At 43.8% G+C, this 20154-nt stretch overlaps 1 protein-coding gene across 5 annotated transcripts in view; it reads right to left on the reverse strand.

Annotated features, from left to right (window-relative positions):
* The window catches only part of cep41 (centrosomal protein 41), a 71928-nt gene that overhangs the window by 38852 nt on the left and 12922 nt on the right, over positions 1-20154 (reverse strand). The window lies entirely within an intron of this gene.

A 20154-nucleotide genomic window follows, 5' to 3' on the forward strand; every position in this document is an offset into this window, starting at 1 on the left:
GAATCTTCTTGCATAAAATGGGCTGCTGTTTGTGTTGAGAAGAACTCACTTTACAGACAAATTCTGTAAACCCTAATAGCAACTTTATTTGCATTCCCGTTACTCACTTTGATCCACAGTTAATATTTTGGGCAGAGACTTCATCAGGAACAGGGCCTTGGCCCAAAATATCAACTGTTTATTCCTCTCCATAGATGCTGCATGACCTGTAGATTTCCTCCAGCACTTTTTGTGTTAGATAGTTTCGGTGTAAAGGATAAAGAGAACAACCCCTTATGTGCGTAGACTGATTGGTCTGTAGCATTTATGTGAGGTACTCAGAAGATTGTTGTATTTCCCTGTGTCCTGATAATTACACTATCTTTTAAGCATGGAATCTCCTATGGATGCATTCCAAGTTCTCACATTTATCAAAATGTAACACAGTAGGTGTGATCTTTTTTGTAGTCGAACTATTATAAGAAACATTTTTCTAGCTAAAGTACCTCAAAGATCAACTTGCAATCCCCAATTATTTACCATCAATATGAATGACTTGGAGGAGTCAGCGTAAAAATTATCCAAGTTTGCCAATTATACAAAAAAGTAAGAGGGCACATTGCCAAGAGGACATTTGTACTCTGCAGGAGATTCATATAGGGTGAGCTAAAATTTGGTAAATGGAGTTTAATGTGGGAAAGTGTGAAGTCATGCACTTCAGTGAGAGGAATCAAAGAGGAATAAATGAGTATGGTGTAGAAGGATCTAAATCTTATCATGCGTAAATAATAGTTAAGATCCAAGTATGGCAGCAGGTTCAGAAGCCAAATAACAGTGGCCTTTATTTCAGGCTGAACGGAGATTAAAAAGTGAAATATTGTTATAGCTGTATAGGATGTTGGTGAGGCTCTACCTGGAGTACCATATACAGTTTTGGTCACCTTATAAAAGACACAACCACATTTGCTAGCAGTCCAGAAAAGATTCACTAGGATAATTCCTAGGATGAGGGTTAAAAAAAAAGGTTATACCTGTAGTCATTCTTTAGAAGAATGTGAGGCATACAAGATCCTGTAGGGCATGACGGAATAGATGTTGGGATGTTTCCACCAGTGAGGAAGTCCTGAAGAGGTTAAATTTACAAAGGAAGGAGCTGTTGTTTAAATTTCTTCTTGCAAGGGCAGCAATCTCTGCCCCAGAGGGTTGTGGAGGTATTTAAGAGGGTGTTAGATACATTTTTGAAACACAGGTTTCCCCTGCCATCCAAAGGTAGAGCATTCCTATGAAACGGTTCGTAAGCCGGAATGTCGTAAAGCGAAGAAGCAATTACCATTTATTTATATGGGAAAATTTTGTGAGCATTCGCAGACCCAAAAATAACCTACCAAATCATGCCAAATAACACATAAAACCTAAAATAACAGTAACATATAGTAAAAGCAGGAATGATATGATAAATACACAGCCTATATAAAGTAGAAATACTTTTCCACAATCATTGCCGGCACTGTTCTCCGTAGCGAAAATCTCGTGGAAGCGCTCTCAGCAGAAACACTCTCTCCAGTAACCTTTAAGCTATGAAGCTGCCAAATCATACCAAATAACACATAAAAATACACAGCCTATATAAAGTAGAAATAATGTATGTACAGTGTAGTATCACTTACTGGAATCGGGAAGACAGCTTGCCGAGCACACTGATGATGGTGTGTTAGGCTGAGTCGTCGGAGTTTGGGTGGTGCAGTGGCCCCCACCCTCCGGGCCGCCGACCGATACCGATCCGTGAAGAATGCAGGGGTACAGCGGTAGCCAGGAGGCACACAGCACATCTTTAAGAAAAAGCTGAATTAAACATGCTAATTAATTAGGTGCACCCGGCACTTAATTGTCGGCCCAGATCAGAGGCGACGCAATCGGCAATCACCTCTGATCTGGGCCGACATTTACATGCCGGGCGGCACCTAATTAATTAGCATGTTTATTTCGGCTTTTTTCTTAAAGATGTGCTGGGTGCCTCCTGGCTACCGCTGCATTCTCCGCAAATTGGTATCTGTCTGCGGCCTGGGAGTTGGGATGGTGGGACACTGAGGTGTCATCTCATCGTCTTCTGTTTTCAGTAGGGTAGGCAGGTCATCTTCTCCTATGACTGCCCGCCTCGATGTCGAAGGTCGAGGTTTGTCGTCTGCTGTGGCTGATGTGGAAGGCTTGCTTGACTGCTGAGCCTCGCGCATTTTTAGATCATACAGTTCTTTGTAAGCACTCAAACCATCCTGCAAATATGCCCTAAACTGACGTACCCTTTCAAAATTAAAGTCATACTTTATCATTGCAGCGAAAATCTCACTTAGTTGCTTCACGTTCAGTTCCTGGACGACTTCACTTTATACTTTATTGTCGCCAAACAATTGGTATTAGAATGTACAATCATCACAGCGATATTTGGTTCTGCGCTTCACACTCCCTGGATTACAAATATTAAATATTAAAGATATTAAAAATGGTTAAAATTAGTAAAATTAAAAATTTAAATTATAAATCATAAATAGAAAATAGAATAATGGGAAGTAAGGTAGTGCAAAAAAACCGAGAGGCAGGTCCGGATATTTGGAGGGTATGGCCCAGTTCGGGTCAGGATCCATTCGGCAGTCTTATCACAGTTGGAAAGAAGCTGCTCCCAAATCTGGCCGTACAAGTCTTCAAGCTCCTGAACCTTCTCCCGGAGGGAAGAGGGACGAAAAGTGTGTTGGCTGGGTGGGTCGTGTCCTTTGATTATCCTGGCAGCACTGCTCCGACAGCGTGTGGTATAAAGTCCAAGAATGGAAGATTGGTTTGTGTGATGTGCTACGCCGTGTTCACAATCTTCTGCAGCTTCTTTCGGTCTTGGACAGGACAACTTCCATACTAGGTTGTGATGCTTTCTACGATGCATCTATAAAAATTAGTGAGGGTTTTAGGGGACACGCCAAATTTCTTTAGTTTTCTCAGGAAGTAAAGATGCTGGTGGGCCTTCTTGGCATTGAACTCTGCTTGGTTGGACCAAGTCAGGTCATTTGTGATATTGACCCCGAGGAACTTAAAGCTTTTGACCTGTTCCACTTGCGCACCACCGATGTAAATTGAGTCATGCGGTCCGCTACTCCTTCTGAAGTCAACAACCAATTCCTTCATCTTGCTGACGTTGAGGGATAGGTTATTGTCTTCGCACCATGCCACCAGGTTCTTAATTTCCTCTCTGTACTCAAACTCATCATTACCTGAGATACGGCCTACAATTGTTGTGTCATCAGTAAACTTATATATTGAGTTTGATGGAAACTTGGCTACACAGTCATGGGTGTACAGTGAGTACAGCAGGGGGCTGAGTACACAGCCTTGTGGGGCACCGGTGCTCAGAGTGATTGTAGAGGAGAGCTTGTCCCCTATTTTTACAGCCTGGGTCCTGTCTGTGAGGAAGTTGAAGATCCAGCTGCAGATCTGAGTGCTAAGGCCCAGGTTCCGGAGCTTAGGAACCAGTTTATTTGGAACGATGGTATTAAAGGCAGAGCAGTAGTCAATGAAAAGGAGCCTTACATATGTGTCTTTATTCTCCAGCTGTTCTAAGGAGGAATGTAGGGCCAGAGAGATGGCACCTGCCATTGACCTGTTGCTCCGGTAGGCGAATTGCAAAGCCTCGAGGTTGACCAGTAGGCTGTGGTTGATGTGTGCCAAAACCAATCTCTCAAAGCACTTCATAGCAATTGATGTCAGAGTCACAGGTCGATAGTCATTCAGGCATGCCACCTTGCTCTTCTTCAGCACTGGGATTATCGTTGCCTTCTTAAAACATGAAGGGATCTGAAACTGAAGCAAGGAGTTGAAGATGTCAGCAAACACTCCAGCTAGCTCGCTTGCACAGGCCCGGAGAACTAGTCCTGGGACACCATCTGGGCCCGTCGCCTTCCTTGGATTTATCTTCAGGAATGCCCTTCTAATGTCCTCCTCGGTGACGATGAATCTCGATGCCACCAGGTCCGGTTCATCCGGAGGGAGCGGGACGCTCCTCTTCTGTTCGAATCTTGCATAGAATACGTTAAGTTGGTTAGGAAGAGAAGCGCCACAGTTATTAATATTCCCAGCCTTTTCTTTGCGCCCAGTGATCTCATTTAGACCCTGCCATAGTCTACTGGCATCCTTCTGGTTAGCCTGGGCTTCCAACTTGGCTCGATATTGCCTCTTGGCGCCCTTAATGGCTTTCCGGAGTTCACGCCTGGATTCCGTGTAGTGACTGGTATTCCCGGACCTAAAAGCCGCAGCTCTAGCCTTTAAAAGGGACTCAACCTCATAATTCATCCAAGGTTTCCGGTTAGGGAATACCCGGATCGTCTTGCGAGACACACAGTTCTCCGTGCATTTCCAAATAAAGTCCATGACAGCTGAGGCATACTCATCGAGGTTAGCTGCCGAGTCCTTGAATACTAACCAGTCCACCGATTCAAAGCAGTCACGGAGGACTTCATCCATTTCCTCCATCCAACGTGACACTACTTTTGACACCGTGACCTCCCGCTTCAGTTTCTGTTTGTAAGCCAGGAGGAGGTGTACGGCCTGATGGCCCGATTTTCTGAAGTGAGGTCATGGGACGAATGGTAGGCATCCTTGACTGCTGTGTAGCAGTGGTCAAGTATATTCGGGCCTCTAGTGGGGCAGGAGACATGTTGGTATATCTTTGGCAGTGCCGTTCTGAGGTTGGCCTGGTTAAAGTCCCCGGCTGTAATGAGCAAAGCCTCCGGATACCTGGTCTCAAGTTCACTGATGTTGACATACAGTATGTTCAGAGCACACTCCATGTCTGCCTGGGGGGAATGTAGACCGCTGTCGGTATGACTGAGATGAATTCCCGTGGCAGACAGTAGGGACGATACTTCACTGACAGGTGTTCCAGGTCCGGGCTGCAGGAGCTTGTCAGTGCCACTGTGTCTGAGCACCACCCAGTGTTGATCAGTAGGCAGACACTGCCTACTTGCCTGAAGACGCCGTGCGGTCCATCTGATGGATCGAAAATCCCTCCGGTCGGATGGCACAGTCAGGGCTGGCAGGGAAGAGCCAGGTCTCGGTGAAACAGAATACACAGCAGTTCTGCATCTCCCTGCAGTAGCTGAGTCTCCCTTTAAGATCATCCACCTTGTTCTCTATAGCTTGCACATTAGCTAGTAGGATGGTGGGCATAGGGACCCTGAAGCCCCTCAGCTTCAATCTGACCAGCAGCCCAGCTCTTTTCCCACACTTCCTCGGTAAGTAGTGCATCTTTCCAGGTCTCCATCGATGCAGTGTGTTGTTGTCAGCTCTTTGAGGTTGGTGGACGCGTCCCGCAGGAATTGATCGGTGGGTCGAGTCCTCTTGCGCTCCGGGTCGGGCCGAGTGATGGGGGAGGCTCCGCTGCCACTTCCAGCTGCCGGGGGCCTGGGCTGTCGATTGAGTCGGGCTCTGAAGCTGGGACTTAATCCTGGATGGCCGGGCTCCTGGCTGAAACAAGTCCTTAAGCCGAGTCACAGTTGCGGAGGTCTCCGCTCCAGTCGAGCCTCGGGCTCGATTTCCAAGGTCGGCGGCGGAGGCCACACTTCCAGTAACTGTGTGTGCCACTAACGGGGCTTTACAGTGGTCGCTCCGGGGAAGCGTCTGGGGCACCATGAGGTCTCTGCTGTCACTTCTGTGTGGTCGTCTGCTCCGGAAAGATGCTGGTCGGAATGGGCCGTGTCTCCAAGCGCTCCGGCACGGTAGCAGTCCCCGGGTCTCCGGGAACGTGGTGCGCCTCGTTGGTCGGGTCCAGGTGCGGTCCGGAGTTTAAGAAGCAGTTCTGGCAATGGTGGTCTCCAGCTCAGTCAGTAGCTTCACCAGAGCGTTGTTGATCTTTCCCTTGCTAAATTGGAGGTTTAGAAGGCTTTCTCAGGTATAGGATAGTGGAGAGGGCAGTTTGCTCAGGAGAGCTCGCGCAAAGTCGCCAGTTACCGGCACCATCTTTAACGAATCTTTCGCTACTGAATTCGGTTTCAATTGTTATCCTTTCCTCTTTCAATTGCATCAGCTCTTTGTCATGGGATGCCAAAACCTCTTCAACATCATCTTCGTCAACTTCCACAAGCCAAACTCACTTGGTCCTTACTTCGTTCACCATGATCGAAAGGCTTAATTATGTCTAGTTTTATGCTAAGTGTAACACCCTTACGAGCTCTTTTAGGCTTTTCCGACACCTTAGAACTCATCTTGCAAACGGCTGCTCACAGGCACGTGTTTAAGCAATGCCGGCTAGAATGCAGTTCTGAATCCGGGGGAGAGCGGCTGCTCGGGGCGCGTGCTGCCTTTTTTCATAACAGTGAAAACACCTTCTGTTAGCGAAAACAGGGAACTAATTTAGGTCTTTCATAACAATGAGGCGAACGTTCGAAAAGCGGGGGACACCTGTATCAGGGAATTGAGATGTGGGGAACTGGAGAGAGGAGTTAAATCTCTATTTATTAATAATGAGACAAGTGTCAGCGGTTAGATTTAACAATGGGGTAGGCTTCAGGAATTAGAGGGATGGCCTATTTTTGCTCCTACCTTCTTATGTGACAAGTGCTAGGCAGGGGTTGGGATAATGCTCCTAGGGTTCAGGAACTTGGAATAGTTGATAAAGAATAGTACCCATAATAAGCATGTTGTTTTTGTAAAGGAACAACAAAGAACCTTCAGGTATACCCTCAGGTGCTCCCGGAAAGAGATTGGCAGAAAGATCTCCATAAGATCATAAGAAATAGGAGCAGAAGTCGGCCATTCATCCCATCGAGTCTGTTCTGCCATTCAATCATGGGCTGATCCATTCTTCCAGTCATCCCCACTCCCCTGCTTTCACCCCATACCGTTTGATGCCCTGGCTAATCAAGAACCTATCTATTTCTGCCTTAAATACATCCAATAACTTGGCCTCCTCAGCCGCTCGTGGCAACAAATTCCACAGATTTACCACCCTCTGACTAAAGTAATTTCTCCGCATCTCAGTTCTAAAGGGAAATCCTTCAAATCTTAAGTCGTGCCCTAATGTCCTAGAATCCCCTACCATGGGAAATAACTTTGCCATATTTAACCCGTTCAGGCTTTTTAACATTTGGAATGTTTCTATCAGATACTCCCTCATTCTCCTGAACTCCAGGGAATACAGCCCAAGAGCTGCCAGATGCTTCTCAAACAGTAACCCTTTCATTCCTGGAATTATTCTCGTGAATCTTCTTTGAACCCTTTCCAACGTCAGAATATACTTTCTAAAATAAGGAGCACAAAACTGCACACAATACTCCAAGTGTGGTCTCACAAGTGCCTTATAGAGCCTCAACATTACACCCCTGCTCTTATATTCTATACCTCTAGAAATGAATGCCAACATTGCATTTGCCTTCTTCACCACTGACTCAAGCTGGAGGTTAACCTTTAGGGTATCTTGCACAAGGACTCCCAAGTCCCTTTGCACCTCTGCATTTTGAATTCTCTCTCCATCCAAATAATAGTCTGCCTGTTTATTTCTTCCACCAAAGTGCATGACCGTACATTTTCCGACATTATATTTCATTTGCCACTTCTTTGCTCATTAACCTAAACTATCTAAGTCTCTCTGCAGGCTCTCTGTTTCCTTAATACTACCCACTCCTCCACCTATCTTTGTATCATCGGCAAATTTAGCCACAAATCCGTCAATCCCATAGTCTAAATCATTGACATACATGGTAAAAAGCAGCGGCCCCAACACTGACCCCTGTGGAACTCCACTGGTAACCAGCAGCCAGCCAGAATAGGATCCCTTTATTCCCACTCTCTGCTTTCTGCTGGTCAACCAATGCTGCAACCATGCTAATAACTCCCCTGTAATTCCATGGGATCTTATCTTGCTAAGCAGCCTCATGTGCGGCACCTTGTCAAAGGCCTTCTGAAATTCCATGCACACCACATTTACATCTTGTGACGGGATGCTGAATTACCCCTATGAACTGTGCTAGTTTACCTCTATTAACTGTGCTTTTAGAGAGAGAGAGAAAGAGAGAGAGAGAAAGAGAGAGAGAGAGAGAGAGAGAGAGAAAGAGAGAGAAAGAGAAAGAGAGAGAAAGAGAAAGAGAGAGAAAGTTTGAAAGAGAGAGAAAGAGAGAAAGAGAGAGAGAGAAAGAGAGAGAGAAAGAGAGAGAGAGAAAGAGAGAGAGGAAGAGAGAGAGGAAGAGAGAGAGGAAGAGAGAGAGGAAGAGAGAGAGGAAGAGAGAGAGGAAGAGAGAGAGGAAGAGAGAGAGGAAGAGAGAGAGGAAGAGAGAGAGGAAGAGAGAGAGGAAGAGAGAGAGGAAGAGAGAGAGGAAGAGAGAGAGGAAGAGAGAGAGGAAGAGAGAGAGGAAGAGAGAGGAAGAGAGAGGAAGAGAGAGGAAGAGAGAGGAAGAGAGAGGAAGAGAGAGGAAGAGAGAGAGGAGAGAGAGAGGAAGAGAGAGAGGAAGAGAGAGGAAGAGAGAGGAAGAGAGAGGAAGAGAGAGGAAGAGAGAGAGGAAGAGAGAGGAAGAGAGAGGAAGAGAGAGGAAGAGAGAGGAAGAGAGAGAAAGAGAGAGAGAAAGAGAGAGAGAAAGAGAAAGAGAAAGAGAGAGATTGTGATTTTCTTACACAGAGCGAGGAAGGAGGAGTTATTTGAATGACAGTTGATGCTCAGCACGGGAAGATAAAATAGGAGGTCAGATGATAGACCTCAGACACATGTTTTGGACACTGAATGAGCATTGTTGTGCCTGCAAGAAAAGTGGGTTTTGGAGGATCGATCAGGCGGATCGATCCGTCGCTCTTGCAGTGGAAAGGAAAGGGGTTGACTGGTGGAGAGTTGTCCATGTGTCCACCCTCACCTGGGGGATAGCTCCACCACAGAAAACCGGTCCCCTTTGTTAAAGTCACAGTCGGTGACCTTTAAAGGATTTCGAAGGACAACAAGAAGATCGACGGCGTCAGCTCACCTGAAGGCTCAAATCTCTCCCTCTCTCTCTCTCCATCTCCATCACTACTCAACTCAATATCACGAACTGAACTTTACTCATCATCATAAGACTGTATTTTTTTACCCGTAGACTTAAGGAAGCTTGGTTTTTCATACATATGTTTCCACACTTACTGATATACTTACTTATATATATAATCTTTGCTAACCTGTTTAATTTATCTACATTTATATTACTGTATTGCATAGTTACTAATAAATATTATTTAGCAATACTGGAGTCCGAAGTGTTTTCCATCTCTGCTGGTTCTTTATTCCCGTCACGGGGCACGTGACAAAATTGGGGGCTCGTCTGGGATCTGAACAAATTGATTGGGAGGCTTGTTTGAATTGATTGGGGAAAATCACTTTTGATTTGGTTGTATGGAAAAACAGCAGAAATGGTTGTTAGGGACTTTCTAAAATCACCAGACCCACTGACTTTGAAGATAACTAAAAAGGATGATGTGCAGGACATTGCTAAAGAATTGAGAATTGAGGTAAAGAAGGCTATGACTAAGGTAGAAATTCAAAGAAAAATAGTTGGATATTATATCTTGACGAAGCAGTTTACTGAGGACGTGTTGAAAATGTTCGTGGAAGGTAAACCTACTGAGGATGAGCTTCAGCTTCAGTTAGAAAAATTAAGACTGGAGCATGAATTGAAATTAAAACAGCTCAAGAGAGAGGCTAGAAAGGCAGCAAAACAGAGAGCAGAGGCAGAAAAATCAGAGAGAAGAGGCAGAAAGACAGAGACAGCTTGAAAGGGAGAGATGGCAATGTGAGGATCACATGGTAGACAAGCAGAGGCGGTTCAAGCTGGAAAAAATAGAGAAGTGGCAGCAAAGAGGTTTAGAGTTGGACCCGGATGAGTTTTACAGCTCGGAAGGGCTTGCTTTGTGTGATGAATTTAAAAGTTGTGTTCTTGATGATGTATGGGTATACCCAGATGCAGAGGATGCCGCTACCCTGCAGGAGTCTGATAAGAAAGCAGACGAAGAGGTTTTAACCCACGAGGTTGAGTTTACTCCAGAAAGGAGTTTGCCAGGGAATAGCTGGGAGGTTCGGGGTGACCTTGAAGGTGAAACTGGGACAAGTGATGACAGCCCAGAAGAGGTAGCTGTCCCGATTGAATGTGTTTAGATTGTTGAAGTACCTGTGAATTCACAGGATTCTGAACCTTATGTTAAAGTCTGAAGTGTCTGACTTGGTTGAAAAGGAATGCAGTTTTTTTGTGTCAAATGGTCTTGGTTCAGTGAATAAGGGGTTAACCTTGGTACCAGTGGAATGTGAGGATTCTCAGTCACTTGTATTAGACCGCGTGTTAAAAGTTGGTGATGAGGCAGAAATCAGTAAGGTCAGTGTTACTGAAAAGATTGGGAAAAGTGCTGTTCCTGGACTTTTGGATAAAGTGTTGAAAAAGGTTGGATTGTTTGCACAACCTTTGACCCTGCTGCAGGACAAAGGCCTGCTGAGAAAGGTTGTGCTGCTCTATTGAATTTTGTTTGGACATTTGAACACCTGCAAGGTCATGCTGTTATTCAGGGTGATGTTATGGGAGCAAGTCGAAGGGAAGATCATAATCAGATAAAGGGATTGTTTGGTCTCTTCCATAATGTATACATGGTTCTTATAAGCCTGGTGATGGCGCTAAGTTTAGTAAACAAAGGAGGCATGTTGACATCTCTCCAAGATAAGGTTTATATAGTTGTTCAATTTATGAGCAAAGCTGCTGTTGAGGTCTATGACAGCAAAACCAGAGGTTTAAATTACGATGATGTGACACAGACTTTTCTACCTTCCAGATTTCAGCAGGACTTAGAGGGTAGTAAGGCTGAGGAGAGCAAAGAGGAAAGGAAAGGCTTGTCCTTATTGAGGAAGGAATTTATAGAGGAACAGAAGCGAGATTCTGGAATGGTGGCTTTAAGGGAGATAGCTCTCACAGGAGAGGAAATTCAGAAAGAGACAGTGGGATATTACCTTAAAGATGGGGTGTTGATGAGGAAATGGAGACCAGCCACAGTGCCTGCAAGTTACGTGGTGGTTCTGAAAGTTTACAGGGCTGAAATTTTAAACATGGCTTATAGTATGCCTTTAGGTGGACCTCATGGAGTGAGAAAGACAGCGAATAGGATTATGAAGGAATTTTACTGGCCTAGTTTAAGAAAGGATGCTGTGAATTTTTACAGGACTGACCATATCTGTCAAGTTGAGGGGAAATCTAATCAGGTTATTCAGGTAACACTACTTAAACCAATATCTACTTTTAGTGAACTTTTTTCTAGGGTCATAGTGGATTGTGTAGGCTCATTGCAAAAGACTGCAGCTGGTTATCAATGTGTTAACAATTGTGTGTGCTGTGTCTAGGTCCCCTGAAGCAATGTCTTTTGAAAACACCGAGGCCAAGACTGTGGTAACAGCATTCACTAAGTTTTACACACTGGTAGGTCTGCTCAAAGAAATTCAATTTGACCAGGGTAGTAACTTTACTTAGAGAACATTCCAGGGGATAGTTAGAGAATTGGAAGCTAAGCACGTGGTGTCATCTACATATCACACAGAGTCCAAGGGAGCCTTGGAATGGCTCAACTCAACTCTTAAGACCATGATTAAAGCACATTGTGTGAGAAATGGGAAAAATTGGGACGAAGGGATTCCCCTCCTCTTATTTATTGTTGGAGATTCAATTCAGAAGGCATTGGAGGGTAGTTTGTTGGAACCTGTATTCAGTTATAGGCCAAAAGGACCTTTGACCCTATTCAGAGAACTATGGTCTGATTTGGAAAAATGTGTCAGTGTGTTTAAGTATGTTTCAGAATTCTGGAAGGGATTTAATAGGATTTATGTCCTTGCAAAGGAAAGATTACAAAATAGTCGAATAAAAATAAAACACTTGTTTGCTAGAATTGCAGCTGGGAGAATTGTTATGGAACAAAATGGAGTCATGGAATCTGATAATGGAGTGGAAAAACATGCTTACCCACCGAATCTAGTCTCACCAAGATGTCAGAATTCCATTGTTTTGGAAAATATTACTGATAAGGTCCATCAGTTGCACCCTAGTCCACAACAACAAGTGAAAGGACTAATTGACATTTTGAAATGGTGCACAGGTGCAGTGCATCACGTCATTATAAATTCAGCCCAGCCCACGAAACAGCATTTTCACAGAATGAAGTTTGAAAAAAATAAAAGGGTTGAACAAGGAATTAGAAACAAGAAAGAAAAGGGAAAGGGAATGGATGACTGTATTGATAGAGTGGGGAAGGCTAAATACCTTATAAAGATTGACTTGTTAAAAGGATACTGGTGTGTTCCTTTAACAGGGAGGGCTAATGAGCTATCAGCATTTGTGACATTGTCTAGACTGTATCAGTACAATGTTTTACACTTCGGGATAAAAAATGCTCCAGGGACATTTCAAAGAATGATCAATTCTGTTATCGGAGGTTTAGAAAGCACAGGGGTTTATATCAATGATTTAGTGGTCTGGAATGACACGTGGGAAGAGCATATCGCAGCTATAGAAAAACTGTTTGACAGACTTTCTAAGGCCAATCTTACTGTGAACCTCGCTAAAAGTAAGTTTGGTCATGCTACTGTTATTTATCTTGGCTACGTAGTAGGCCAGGGCCACCTGGCTTCTGTACAGGCCAAGGTTCGAGCTATTGCTGAAGTTCCTGTTCTGACCGGCAAGAAAGCTTTGAGAAGGTTTTTAGGAATGGTTAGGTATCATCATAAGTTATGTAAGAACTTTGCTGACATTGCTCTCCCCCTAACAAAACTCCTGGGGAAGAGTGAAAGATCTGTATGGAGTGATATTTGCCAGGAGGCATTTGAATGTCTGAAAACCATCCTGTGTTATCCTCCTGTGCTCAAAGCACTTGATTTTTGAAAGCCATTTTCTATAGCAACACACGCTAGTGACGAAGCTGCTGGGGCAGTTCTGTTACAGAAAGGAGTGAATGACATTGAACAACCAGTAGCTTATTTCTTAAAGAACTTTAATGTACACCAGGAAAATTATTCAACTGTTGAAAAGGAATTACTGGCACTTATTCTGGCCTTACAATATTTTGAGGCCAATGTTCAAAAAAAACCTCGAAATCTTTCCGTTATCCAGACCATTTGTGGTTTACATGGGTCATAATCCATTGGTCTTTCTAACTAAAATGAAGAATAAGAATAGAAGCTTGTTAAATTGGAGTCTGATATTGCAAGAATGTGACTTAAAAATCAGACATGTGAAAGATATTGACAATATTATAGCTGATTAGTTATCCAGATATTGTTGGAAATTGTATACATTTTGCTCTGTCTTCTGATGATTTTACCTGTATTGTTTCAAACTCTGAAATTTACATTTAGACAAAAAAAATTCGTCTTCGTCAAATTTTTTTTCCTGAGGAAGGGGAGCGTGACGGGATCCTGAATTACCCCTATTAACTGTGCTTTTGAAAAGAGAGAGAGTTATTTAACATCGATATATTCTTTTGAAAGAGAGAGACAGAGAGACGAAGGCCAACTGTTGGACTGTCACTTTAAGGCACTGGAAGTAACTTTTGGATTTCTGCTGAGTTGGAAACAGAGATGGCACCGAGCAGCTCGTAAGTTGCTATGGTGACTGAAGGCGGTGTTATTTGATGGAGACTCGATGTTATGATTTTCGGCAGCATGTTGATACTTCTCAAGGACAGTTTGCCTGCTTGTGATTTTCTTACACAGAGAGAGGAAGGAGGAGTTATTTGAATGACAGTTGATGCTCAGCATGGGAAGATAAAATAGGAGGTCAGATGATAGACCTCAGACACATGTTTTGGACACTGAATGAGCATTGTTATGCCCGCAGGAAAAGAGGGTTTTGGAGGATTGATCAAGTGGATCAATCCATTGCTCTCGCAGTGGAAAGGGGTTGATTGACTGGTGGGGAGTTGTCCATGTGTCCACCCTCGCCTGGGGGATAGCTCCACCACAGAAAACCAGTCACCTTTGTTAAAGTCACAGTCAGTGACCTTTAAAGGATTTCGAAGGACAATAAGATCAACAGCGTCAGCTCACCTGAAGACTCAAATCTCTCCCTCTCTCTCTCCATCACTACTCAACTCAATAGCATGAACTGAACTGAACTTTACTCATCATCGTGTTACATACCCTGTGACGGGAATAAAGAACCAGCAGAGATGGAAAACACTTTGGAGTCCAGTATTGCTATAAACTAATAATATTTATTAGTAACTACGCAATACAGTAATATAAATGTAGATAAGTCAAACAGGTTAGCAATGATTATATATAAAAGTAAGTGTGGAATATATATGTATGAAAAACCAAGCTTCTTTAAGTCTAGGGGTAAAAAGATACAGTCTTATGATGTTGAGTAAAGTTCAGCTCGTGGTATGTAGTTGAATAGCGATGGGGGGGGGGGAGAGAGAGAGAGAGAGAGAGAGAGAGAGAGAGAGAGAGAGAGAGAGAGAGAGAGAGAGAGAGAGAGAGAGAGAGAGAGAGAGAGAGAGAGAGATAGAGATAGAGATAGAGATAGAGATAGATAGATAGATAGATAGATAGATAGTGAGATAGTTAGTTAGTTAGTTGAGTCTTCAGGTGAGCTGATGCCGTCCATCTTCTCGTCATCCTCCAAAATCCTTTACAAGTCACCGACTGTGACTTTAACCAGGGGGACCGGTCTTCCTGTGGTGGAGCTATCACCCTGGCAAGGGTGGACACATAGACAACTCCCCACCAGTCAACCCCTCCTCCTACGTTGGAATAGCAATTTGGATCAATCCGCCTGATTGATCCTCCAAAACCCACTTCCTCTGCGGGCACAACAATGCTCATTCAGTGTCCAGATCATGTGTCTGAGGTCAGTATCATCTGACCTCCCATTTATTTCACCAGGCTGAGCATCACCTGTCATTCAAAGAGTCCCTCTTTCCTTCATCTGCAAAAAAGTGCACAAGCAGGCAACAAGTCCTTGAAGAAATATCAACAATCTGCTAAAAATCATAACATCGAGTGTGCATTAAATAACACCGCCTTCGGTCACCATAGCAACTTACGAGCTGCTCGGTGCTGTCTCCAATTCCAAACTTGGTAGAAATCCAAAGTTACTTCCAATGCCTTAAAGTGACAGTCCAACCGTTAATCTTTGTCTCTCTCTCTCTCTCTCTCTTTTCAAAAGCATATTGGTGGTAAATAACTCTGTCTCTCTCTCCTTTCCAAACAAACCATCAATGATGAATGTCTCTCTCCAAACAGTTAATAGGGGCACTCCTGGATCCCCTCACAATCGTAAGATTGTATCTTTTTACCCCTAGACTTAAGGAAGCTTGGCTTTTCATACATATATTTCCACACTTACTGATATATTTACATATATATGTGTATATAATCATTGCTAACCTGTTTGATTTATCTACTTTTATATTACTGTATTGCATAGTTACTAATATTATTAGTTAATAGCAATACTGGACTCCAAAGTGTTTTCCATCTCTGCTGGTTCTTTATTCCTGCCACGGGGTACATGACAATCTCCTTTGTCTACCCTACTTGTAATTTCCTCAAAAAATTGCAGTAGATTAGTCAAGCAGGATTTTCCTTTCAGGAAACCATGTTGGCTTTGGCCTATCTTATCATGTGCCTCTAGGTACTCCGTAATTTCATCCCTAACTATTGATTCTAACAACTTTCTAACCACTGATGTCAAGCCAACAGGCCTATAGCTTCCGTTCTGCTCCCTCCCACTCTTCTTAAATAGCAGAGTAACATTTACAATTTTCCAGTCATGCGGTACAATGCCAGAATCTATCAATTCTTGAAAGATCATTGTTAATGTCTCTACTGTGACGGGGTCCTGAATGACCACTATAAACTGTGCTTGATTACCCCTATGGACTGTGCTTTTGAAAAGAGAGGGAGAGTTATTTAACACCGACATGTTGTTTTGAAAGGAGAGAGAGAGAGAGAGAGAGCAAGAAAGAGCGAGAGAGACGAAGACTAACTGTTGGACTGTCACTTTAAGGCACGAGAAAGAACTGGCTAACTTTTGGATTTCTGCTGAGCTGGAGATGGCACCGAGCAGCTCGTAAGTTGCTATGGTGACCGAAGGCAGCATTATTTAACGGACAATTGATGTTATGAATTTTTCGGCAGCGTGTTGATACTTCTCAAGGACGTTCGCCTGCTTGTGCATTTCTTATACGGAGAAGAGAGTTACTTGAATGACAGCTGGTATCCAGTACGGTGCCATAAATAGGAAGTCAGATGATATAGACCTCAGACACATGTTTTGGCCACTGAATGAGCTTTGTTGTGCCCACAGAAAAAGTAGGTTTTTGGAGGATCGATCAGGCAGATCGATCAGTTGCTCTTGTAGTGAAGAGAAAAGGCCGTGACCGTTGGGGAGTTGTGCATGTGTCTAACCCTTGCCTGGGTTGATAGCTCCATCACAGAAAAGATGAAGCCACACTCAGGTTGGAGGAACAACACCTTATATTCCGCCTGGGTAGCCTCCAACCTGATGGCATGAACATCGACTTCTCTAACTTCCGCTAAGGCCCCACCTCCCCCTCGTACCCCATCTGTTACTTATTTTTATGCACACATTCTTTCTCTCACTCTCCTTTTTCTCCCTCTGTCCCTCTGAATATACCCCTTGCCCATCCTCTGGGTCCCCCCCCCCACTTGTCTTTCTTCCCGGACCTCCTGTCCCATGATCCTCTCGTATCCCCTTTTGCCTATCACCTGTCCAGCTCTTGGCTCTATCCCTCCCCCTCCTGTCTTCTCCTATCATTTTGGATCTCCCCCTCCCCCTCCAACTTTCAAATCCCTTACTCACTCTTCCTTCAGTTAGTCCTGACGAAGGGTCTCGGCCTGAAACGTCGACTGGTCCTCTTCCTAGAGATGCTGCCTGGCCTGCTGCGTTCACCAGCAACTTTGATGTGTGTTGCTTGAATTTCCAGCATCGGCAGAATTCCTGTTGTTCCCCTTTGTTAAAGTTACAGTCAGTGACTTTTGAAGGATTTTGGAGGACAACGAGAAGATTGACGGGGTTGGCTCAACTGAAGACTCAAATCTCTCCCTCTCTCTCTCTCTCCATCACTACTCAACTCAATACCATGAACTGAACTGAACTTTACTCATCATTGTAAGACTGTATCTTTTTACCCCTAAACTTAAAGAAGCTTGGTTTTTCACATTTATTTCCACACTTACTGATATACTTACTTATATATAATCATTGCTAACCTGTTTGATTTATCTACATTTATATTACTGTATTGCGTAGTTACTAATAGAAATATTATTATTAATAACTAATATTATTAGTTAATAGCAATACTGGACTCCAAAGTGTTTTCTATTTCTGCTGGTTCTTTATTCCAGTCACGGGGTATGTGACACGGCAATCTCTCCAGCTACTTCCTTCAGAACCCGAGGGTGCATTCCATCAGGTCCCGGAAATTTATCCACCCTCAGACCATTAAGCTTCCTGAGCACCTTTGCAGTTGTAATTTTCACTGCGTATACTTCACTTCCCTGACACTCTTGAATGTCCAGTATACTGTAGATGTCTTCCACTGTGAAGACTGATGCAAAACACCCATTCATTTCCTCTGCCATCTCTGCATCTCTCATTACAATATCTCCAGTGTCATTTTCTATTGGTCCTATATCTATCATCAACTCACTTTTACCCTTTATATACTTAAAGCACTTAGTATCTTCCTTTCATAAAATTCGTATTTTCCTTGCTAATGACTTTCTTTGTTTCCTTCTACAAGATTTTAAAAGCTTCCCAAGCCTTTATCTTGCGACCAGCTTTGGCTTTCTTGTACGCCCTCTCTTTTGCTTTTACTTTGGCTCTGACTTCACTTGTCAGCCATGGTAGTGTCAGCCATTTGAAAATTTCTTATTTGGAATATGTCTGTCTTGCACTTCCCTCATTTTTCGCAGCAACTCCAACCATTGCTGCTCTGCTGTCCTTCCTGATAGTGTCTCTTTCCAGTCAACCTTGGCCAGTTCCCCTCTCCTGCCATTGTAATTTCCCTTATTCCACTTTAGTACCGACATTGGAATTTGGTTTGTCCTTCCCAGATTTCAAAGTGAACTTGATCATATTGTGATCAGTGTTCCCTAAGGGTTCCTTAACCTTGAGCTCTCTTATCACCTCCAGATCATTGCACAACACCCAATCCAGCACAGCCGATCCCCTAGTGGGCTCAACAACAAGTGGTTCTAAAAAGCTATCCCTTAGACATTCTACAAATTGTCTCTCTTGAGGTCCAGTACTGGCTTGGTTTTCCCAATCTAATTTCATGTTAAAATCCCCAACAATTATCATGACATTGCCCTTCTGACATCCCCTTTTCTATCTCCTGCCGTAATTTGTAATCCACATCCTGGCTGCTGTTTGGAGGCCTGTATACAACTGCCATTAGAAAGATAGGAAACCTACAGCACAATACAGGCCCTTCAGCCCACAAAGTTGTGCCAATCACACCCTACCTTAGAAACTACTAGGCCTACCCATAACCTCTATTTTTTTAAGCTCCACGTACCTATCCAAAAGTCTCTTAAAAGACCTTACTGTATCCGCCTCCACCACCGTTGCCGGCAGCCCATTACATGCACTCACCACTCTCAGCGTAAAAAACTTACCCCTGACATCTCCTCTGTACCTACTCCCCAGCAACTTAAACCTGTATCCTCTTGTGGCAACCACTTCAGCCCTGGGAAAAAGCCTCTGACTATCTACACGATCAATGCCTCTCATCCTCTTATACACCTCTATCAGGTCACCTCTCATCCTCCGTTGCTCCAAGGAGAAAAGGCCGAGTTCATGCAACCCGTTTTCATAAGGCATGCTCCCCATTCCAGGCAACATCCTTGTAAATCTCCTCTGCACCCTTCCTACCTATGGTTTCCACATCCTTCCTGTAGTGAGGCAACCAGAACCGAGCACAGTACTCCAAGTGGGGTCTGACCAGGGTCCTATATAGCTGTAACATTACCTCTCAGCTCCTAAATTCAATTCCACGATTGATGAAGGCCAATATACCGTATACCTTCTTAACCACAGAGTCAACCTGCGCAGCTGCTTTGAGTGTCCTATGGACCCAAACCCCAAGATCCCTCTGATCCTCCACACTGCCAAGAGTCTTACCATTAATACTATATTCTGCCATCATATTTGACCTACCAAAATGAACCACTTCACACTTATCTGGGCTGAACTCCATCTGCCACTTCTCAGCCCAGTTTTGCATCCTATCGATGTCCCACTGTAACCTCTGACAGCCCTCCACACTATCCACAACACCTCCAACCTTTGTGTCATCAGCAAACTTACTAACCTATCCCTCCACTTCCTCATCCAGGTCATTTATAAAAATCACAAGAGTAGGGGTCCCAGAACAGATCCCTGAGGTACACCACTAGTCACCAACCTCCATGCAGAATATGACCCGTCTACAACCACTCTTTGCGCTCTGTGGGCAAGCCAATTCTGGATCCACAAAGCAATGTCCCTTTGGATCCCATGCCTCCTTACTTTCTCAATAAGCCTCGCATGGGGTACCTTATGAAATGCCTTGCTGAAATCCATATACACTACATCTACTGCTCTTCCTTCATCAATGTTAGGGTCCTTTTACCCTTACCATTTCTTAACTCAACCCATAGAGACTCTACACCTTCCGATCCTATGTCATCCCTTTCTAATGATTTAATACTATTTCTTATACACAGGGCAACACCACTCCCTCTGCCTACTAACCTATCTTTCTGATACACCGTATATTCTTGGACATTCAGCTCTCAATAGCAGACATTCTTTAACCAAGATTCAGAGATGGCCACAACGCCATACTTGTGAATATGCAGCTGAATTTCAAGATCATCCATTTTATTTCTTTTGCTGCGTGCATTGAAATATAACACTTTCAGAGCAGTATTTGTTGCTTTCTGTTTTAACTGCACCACGCCTCTATTACCCTGTAACTCATCCCACTGGCTGTGATTTTGCCTCATCTCCTGTTTGTCCTTTCTATCATCTCTGTTGCATGCCATCTCTGACTTATTTCTGTTTTCCCCTTCCTCAGCCCTATCATTCTGGTTCCCATCCCCCTGCCAAATTAGCTTAAGCCCTCCTGAACACTCTATTACACTTG

The sequence above is a fragment of the Mobula hypostoma genome, chromosome 20 (assembly GCF_963921235.1).
Source record: "Mobula hypostoma chromosome 20, sMobHyp1.1, whole genome shotgun sequence".
NCBI classification, from domain to species: domain Eukaryota; kingdom Metazoa; phylum Chordata; class Chondrichthyes; order Myliobatiformes; family Myliobatidae; genus Mobula; species Mobula hypostoma.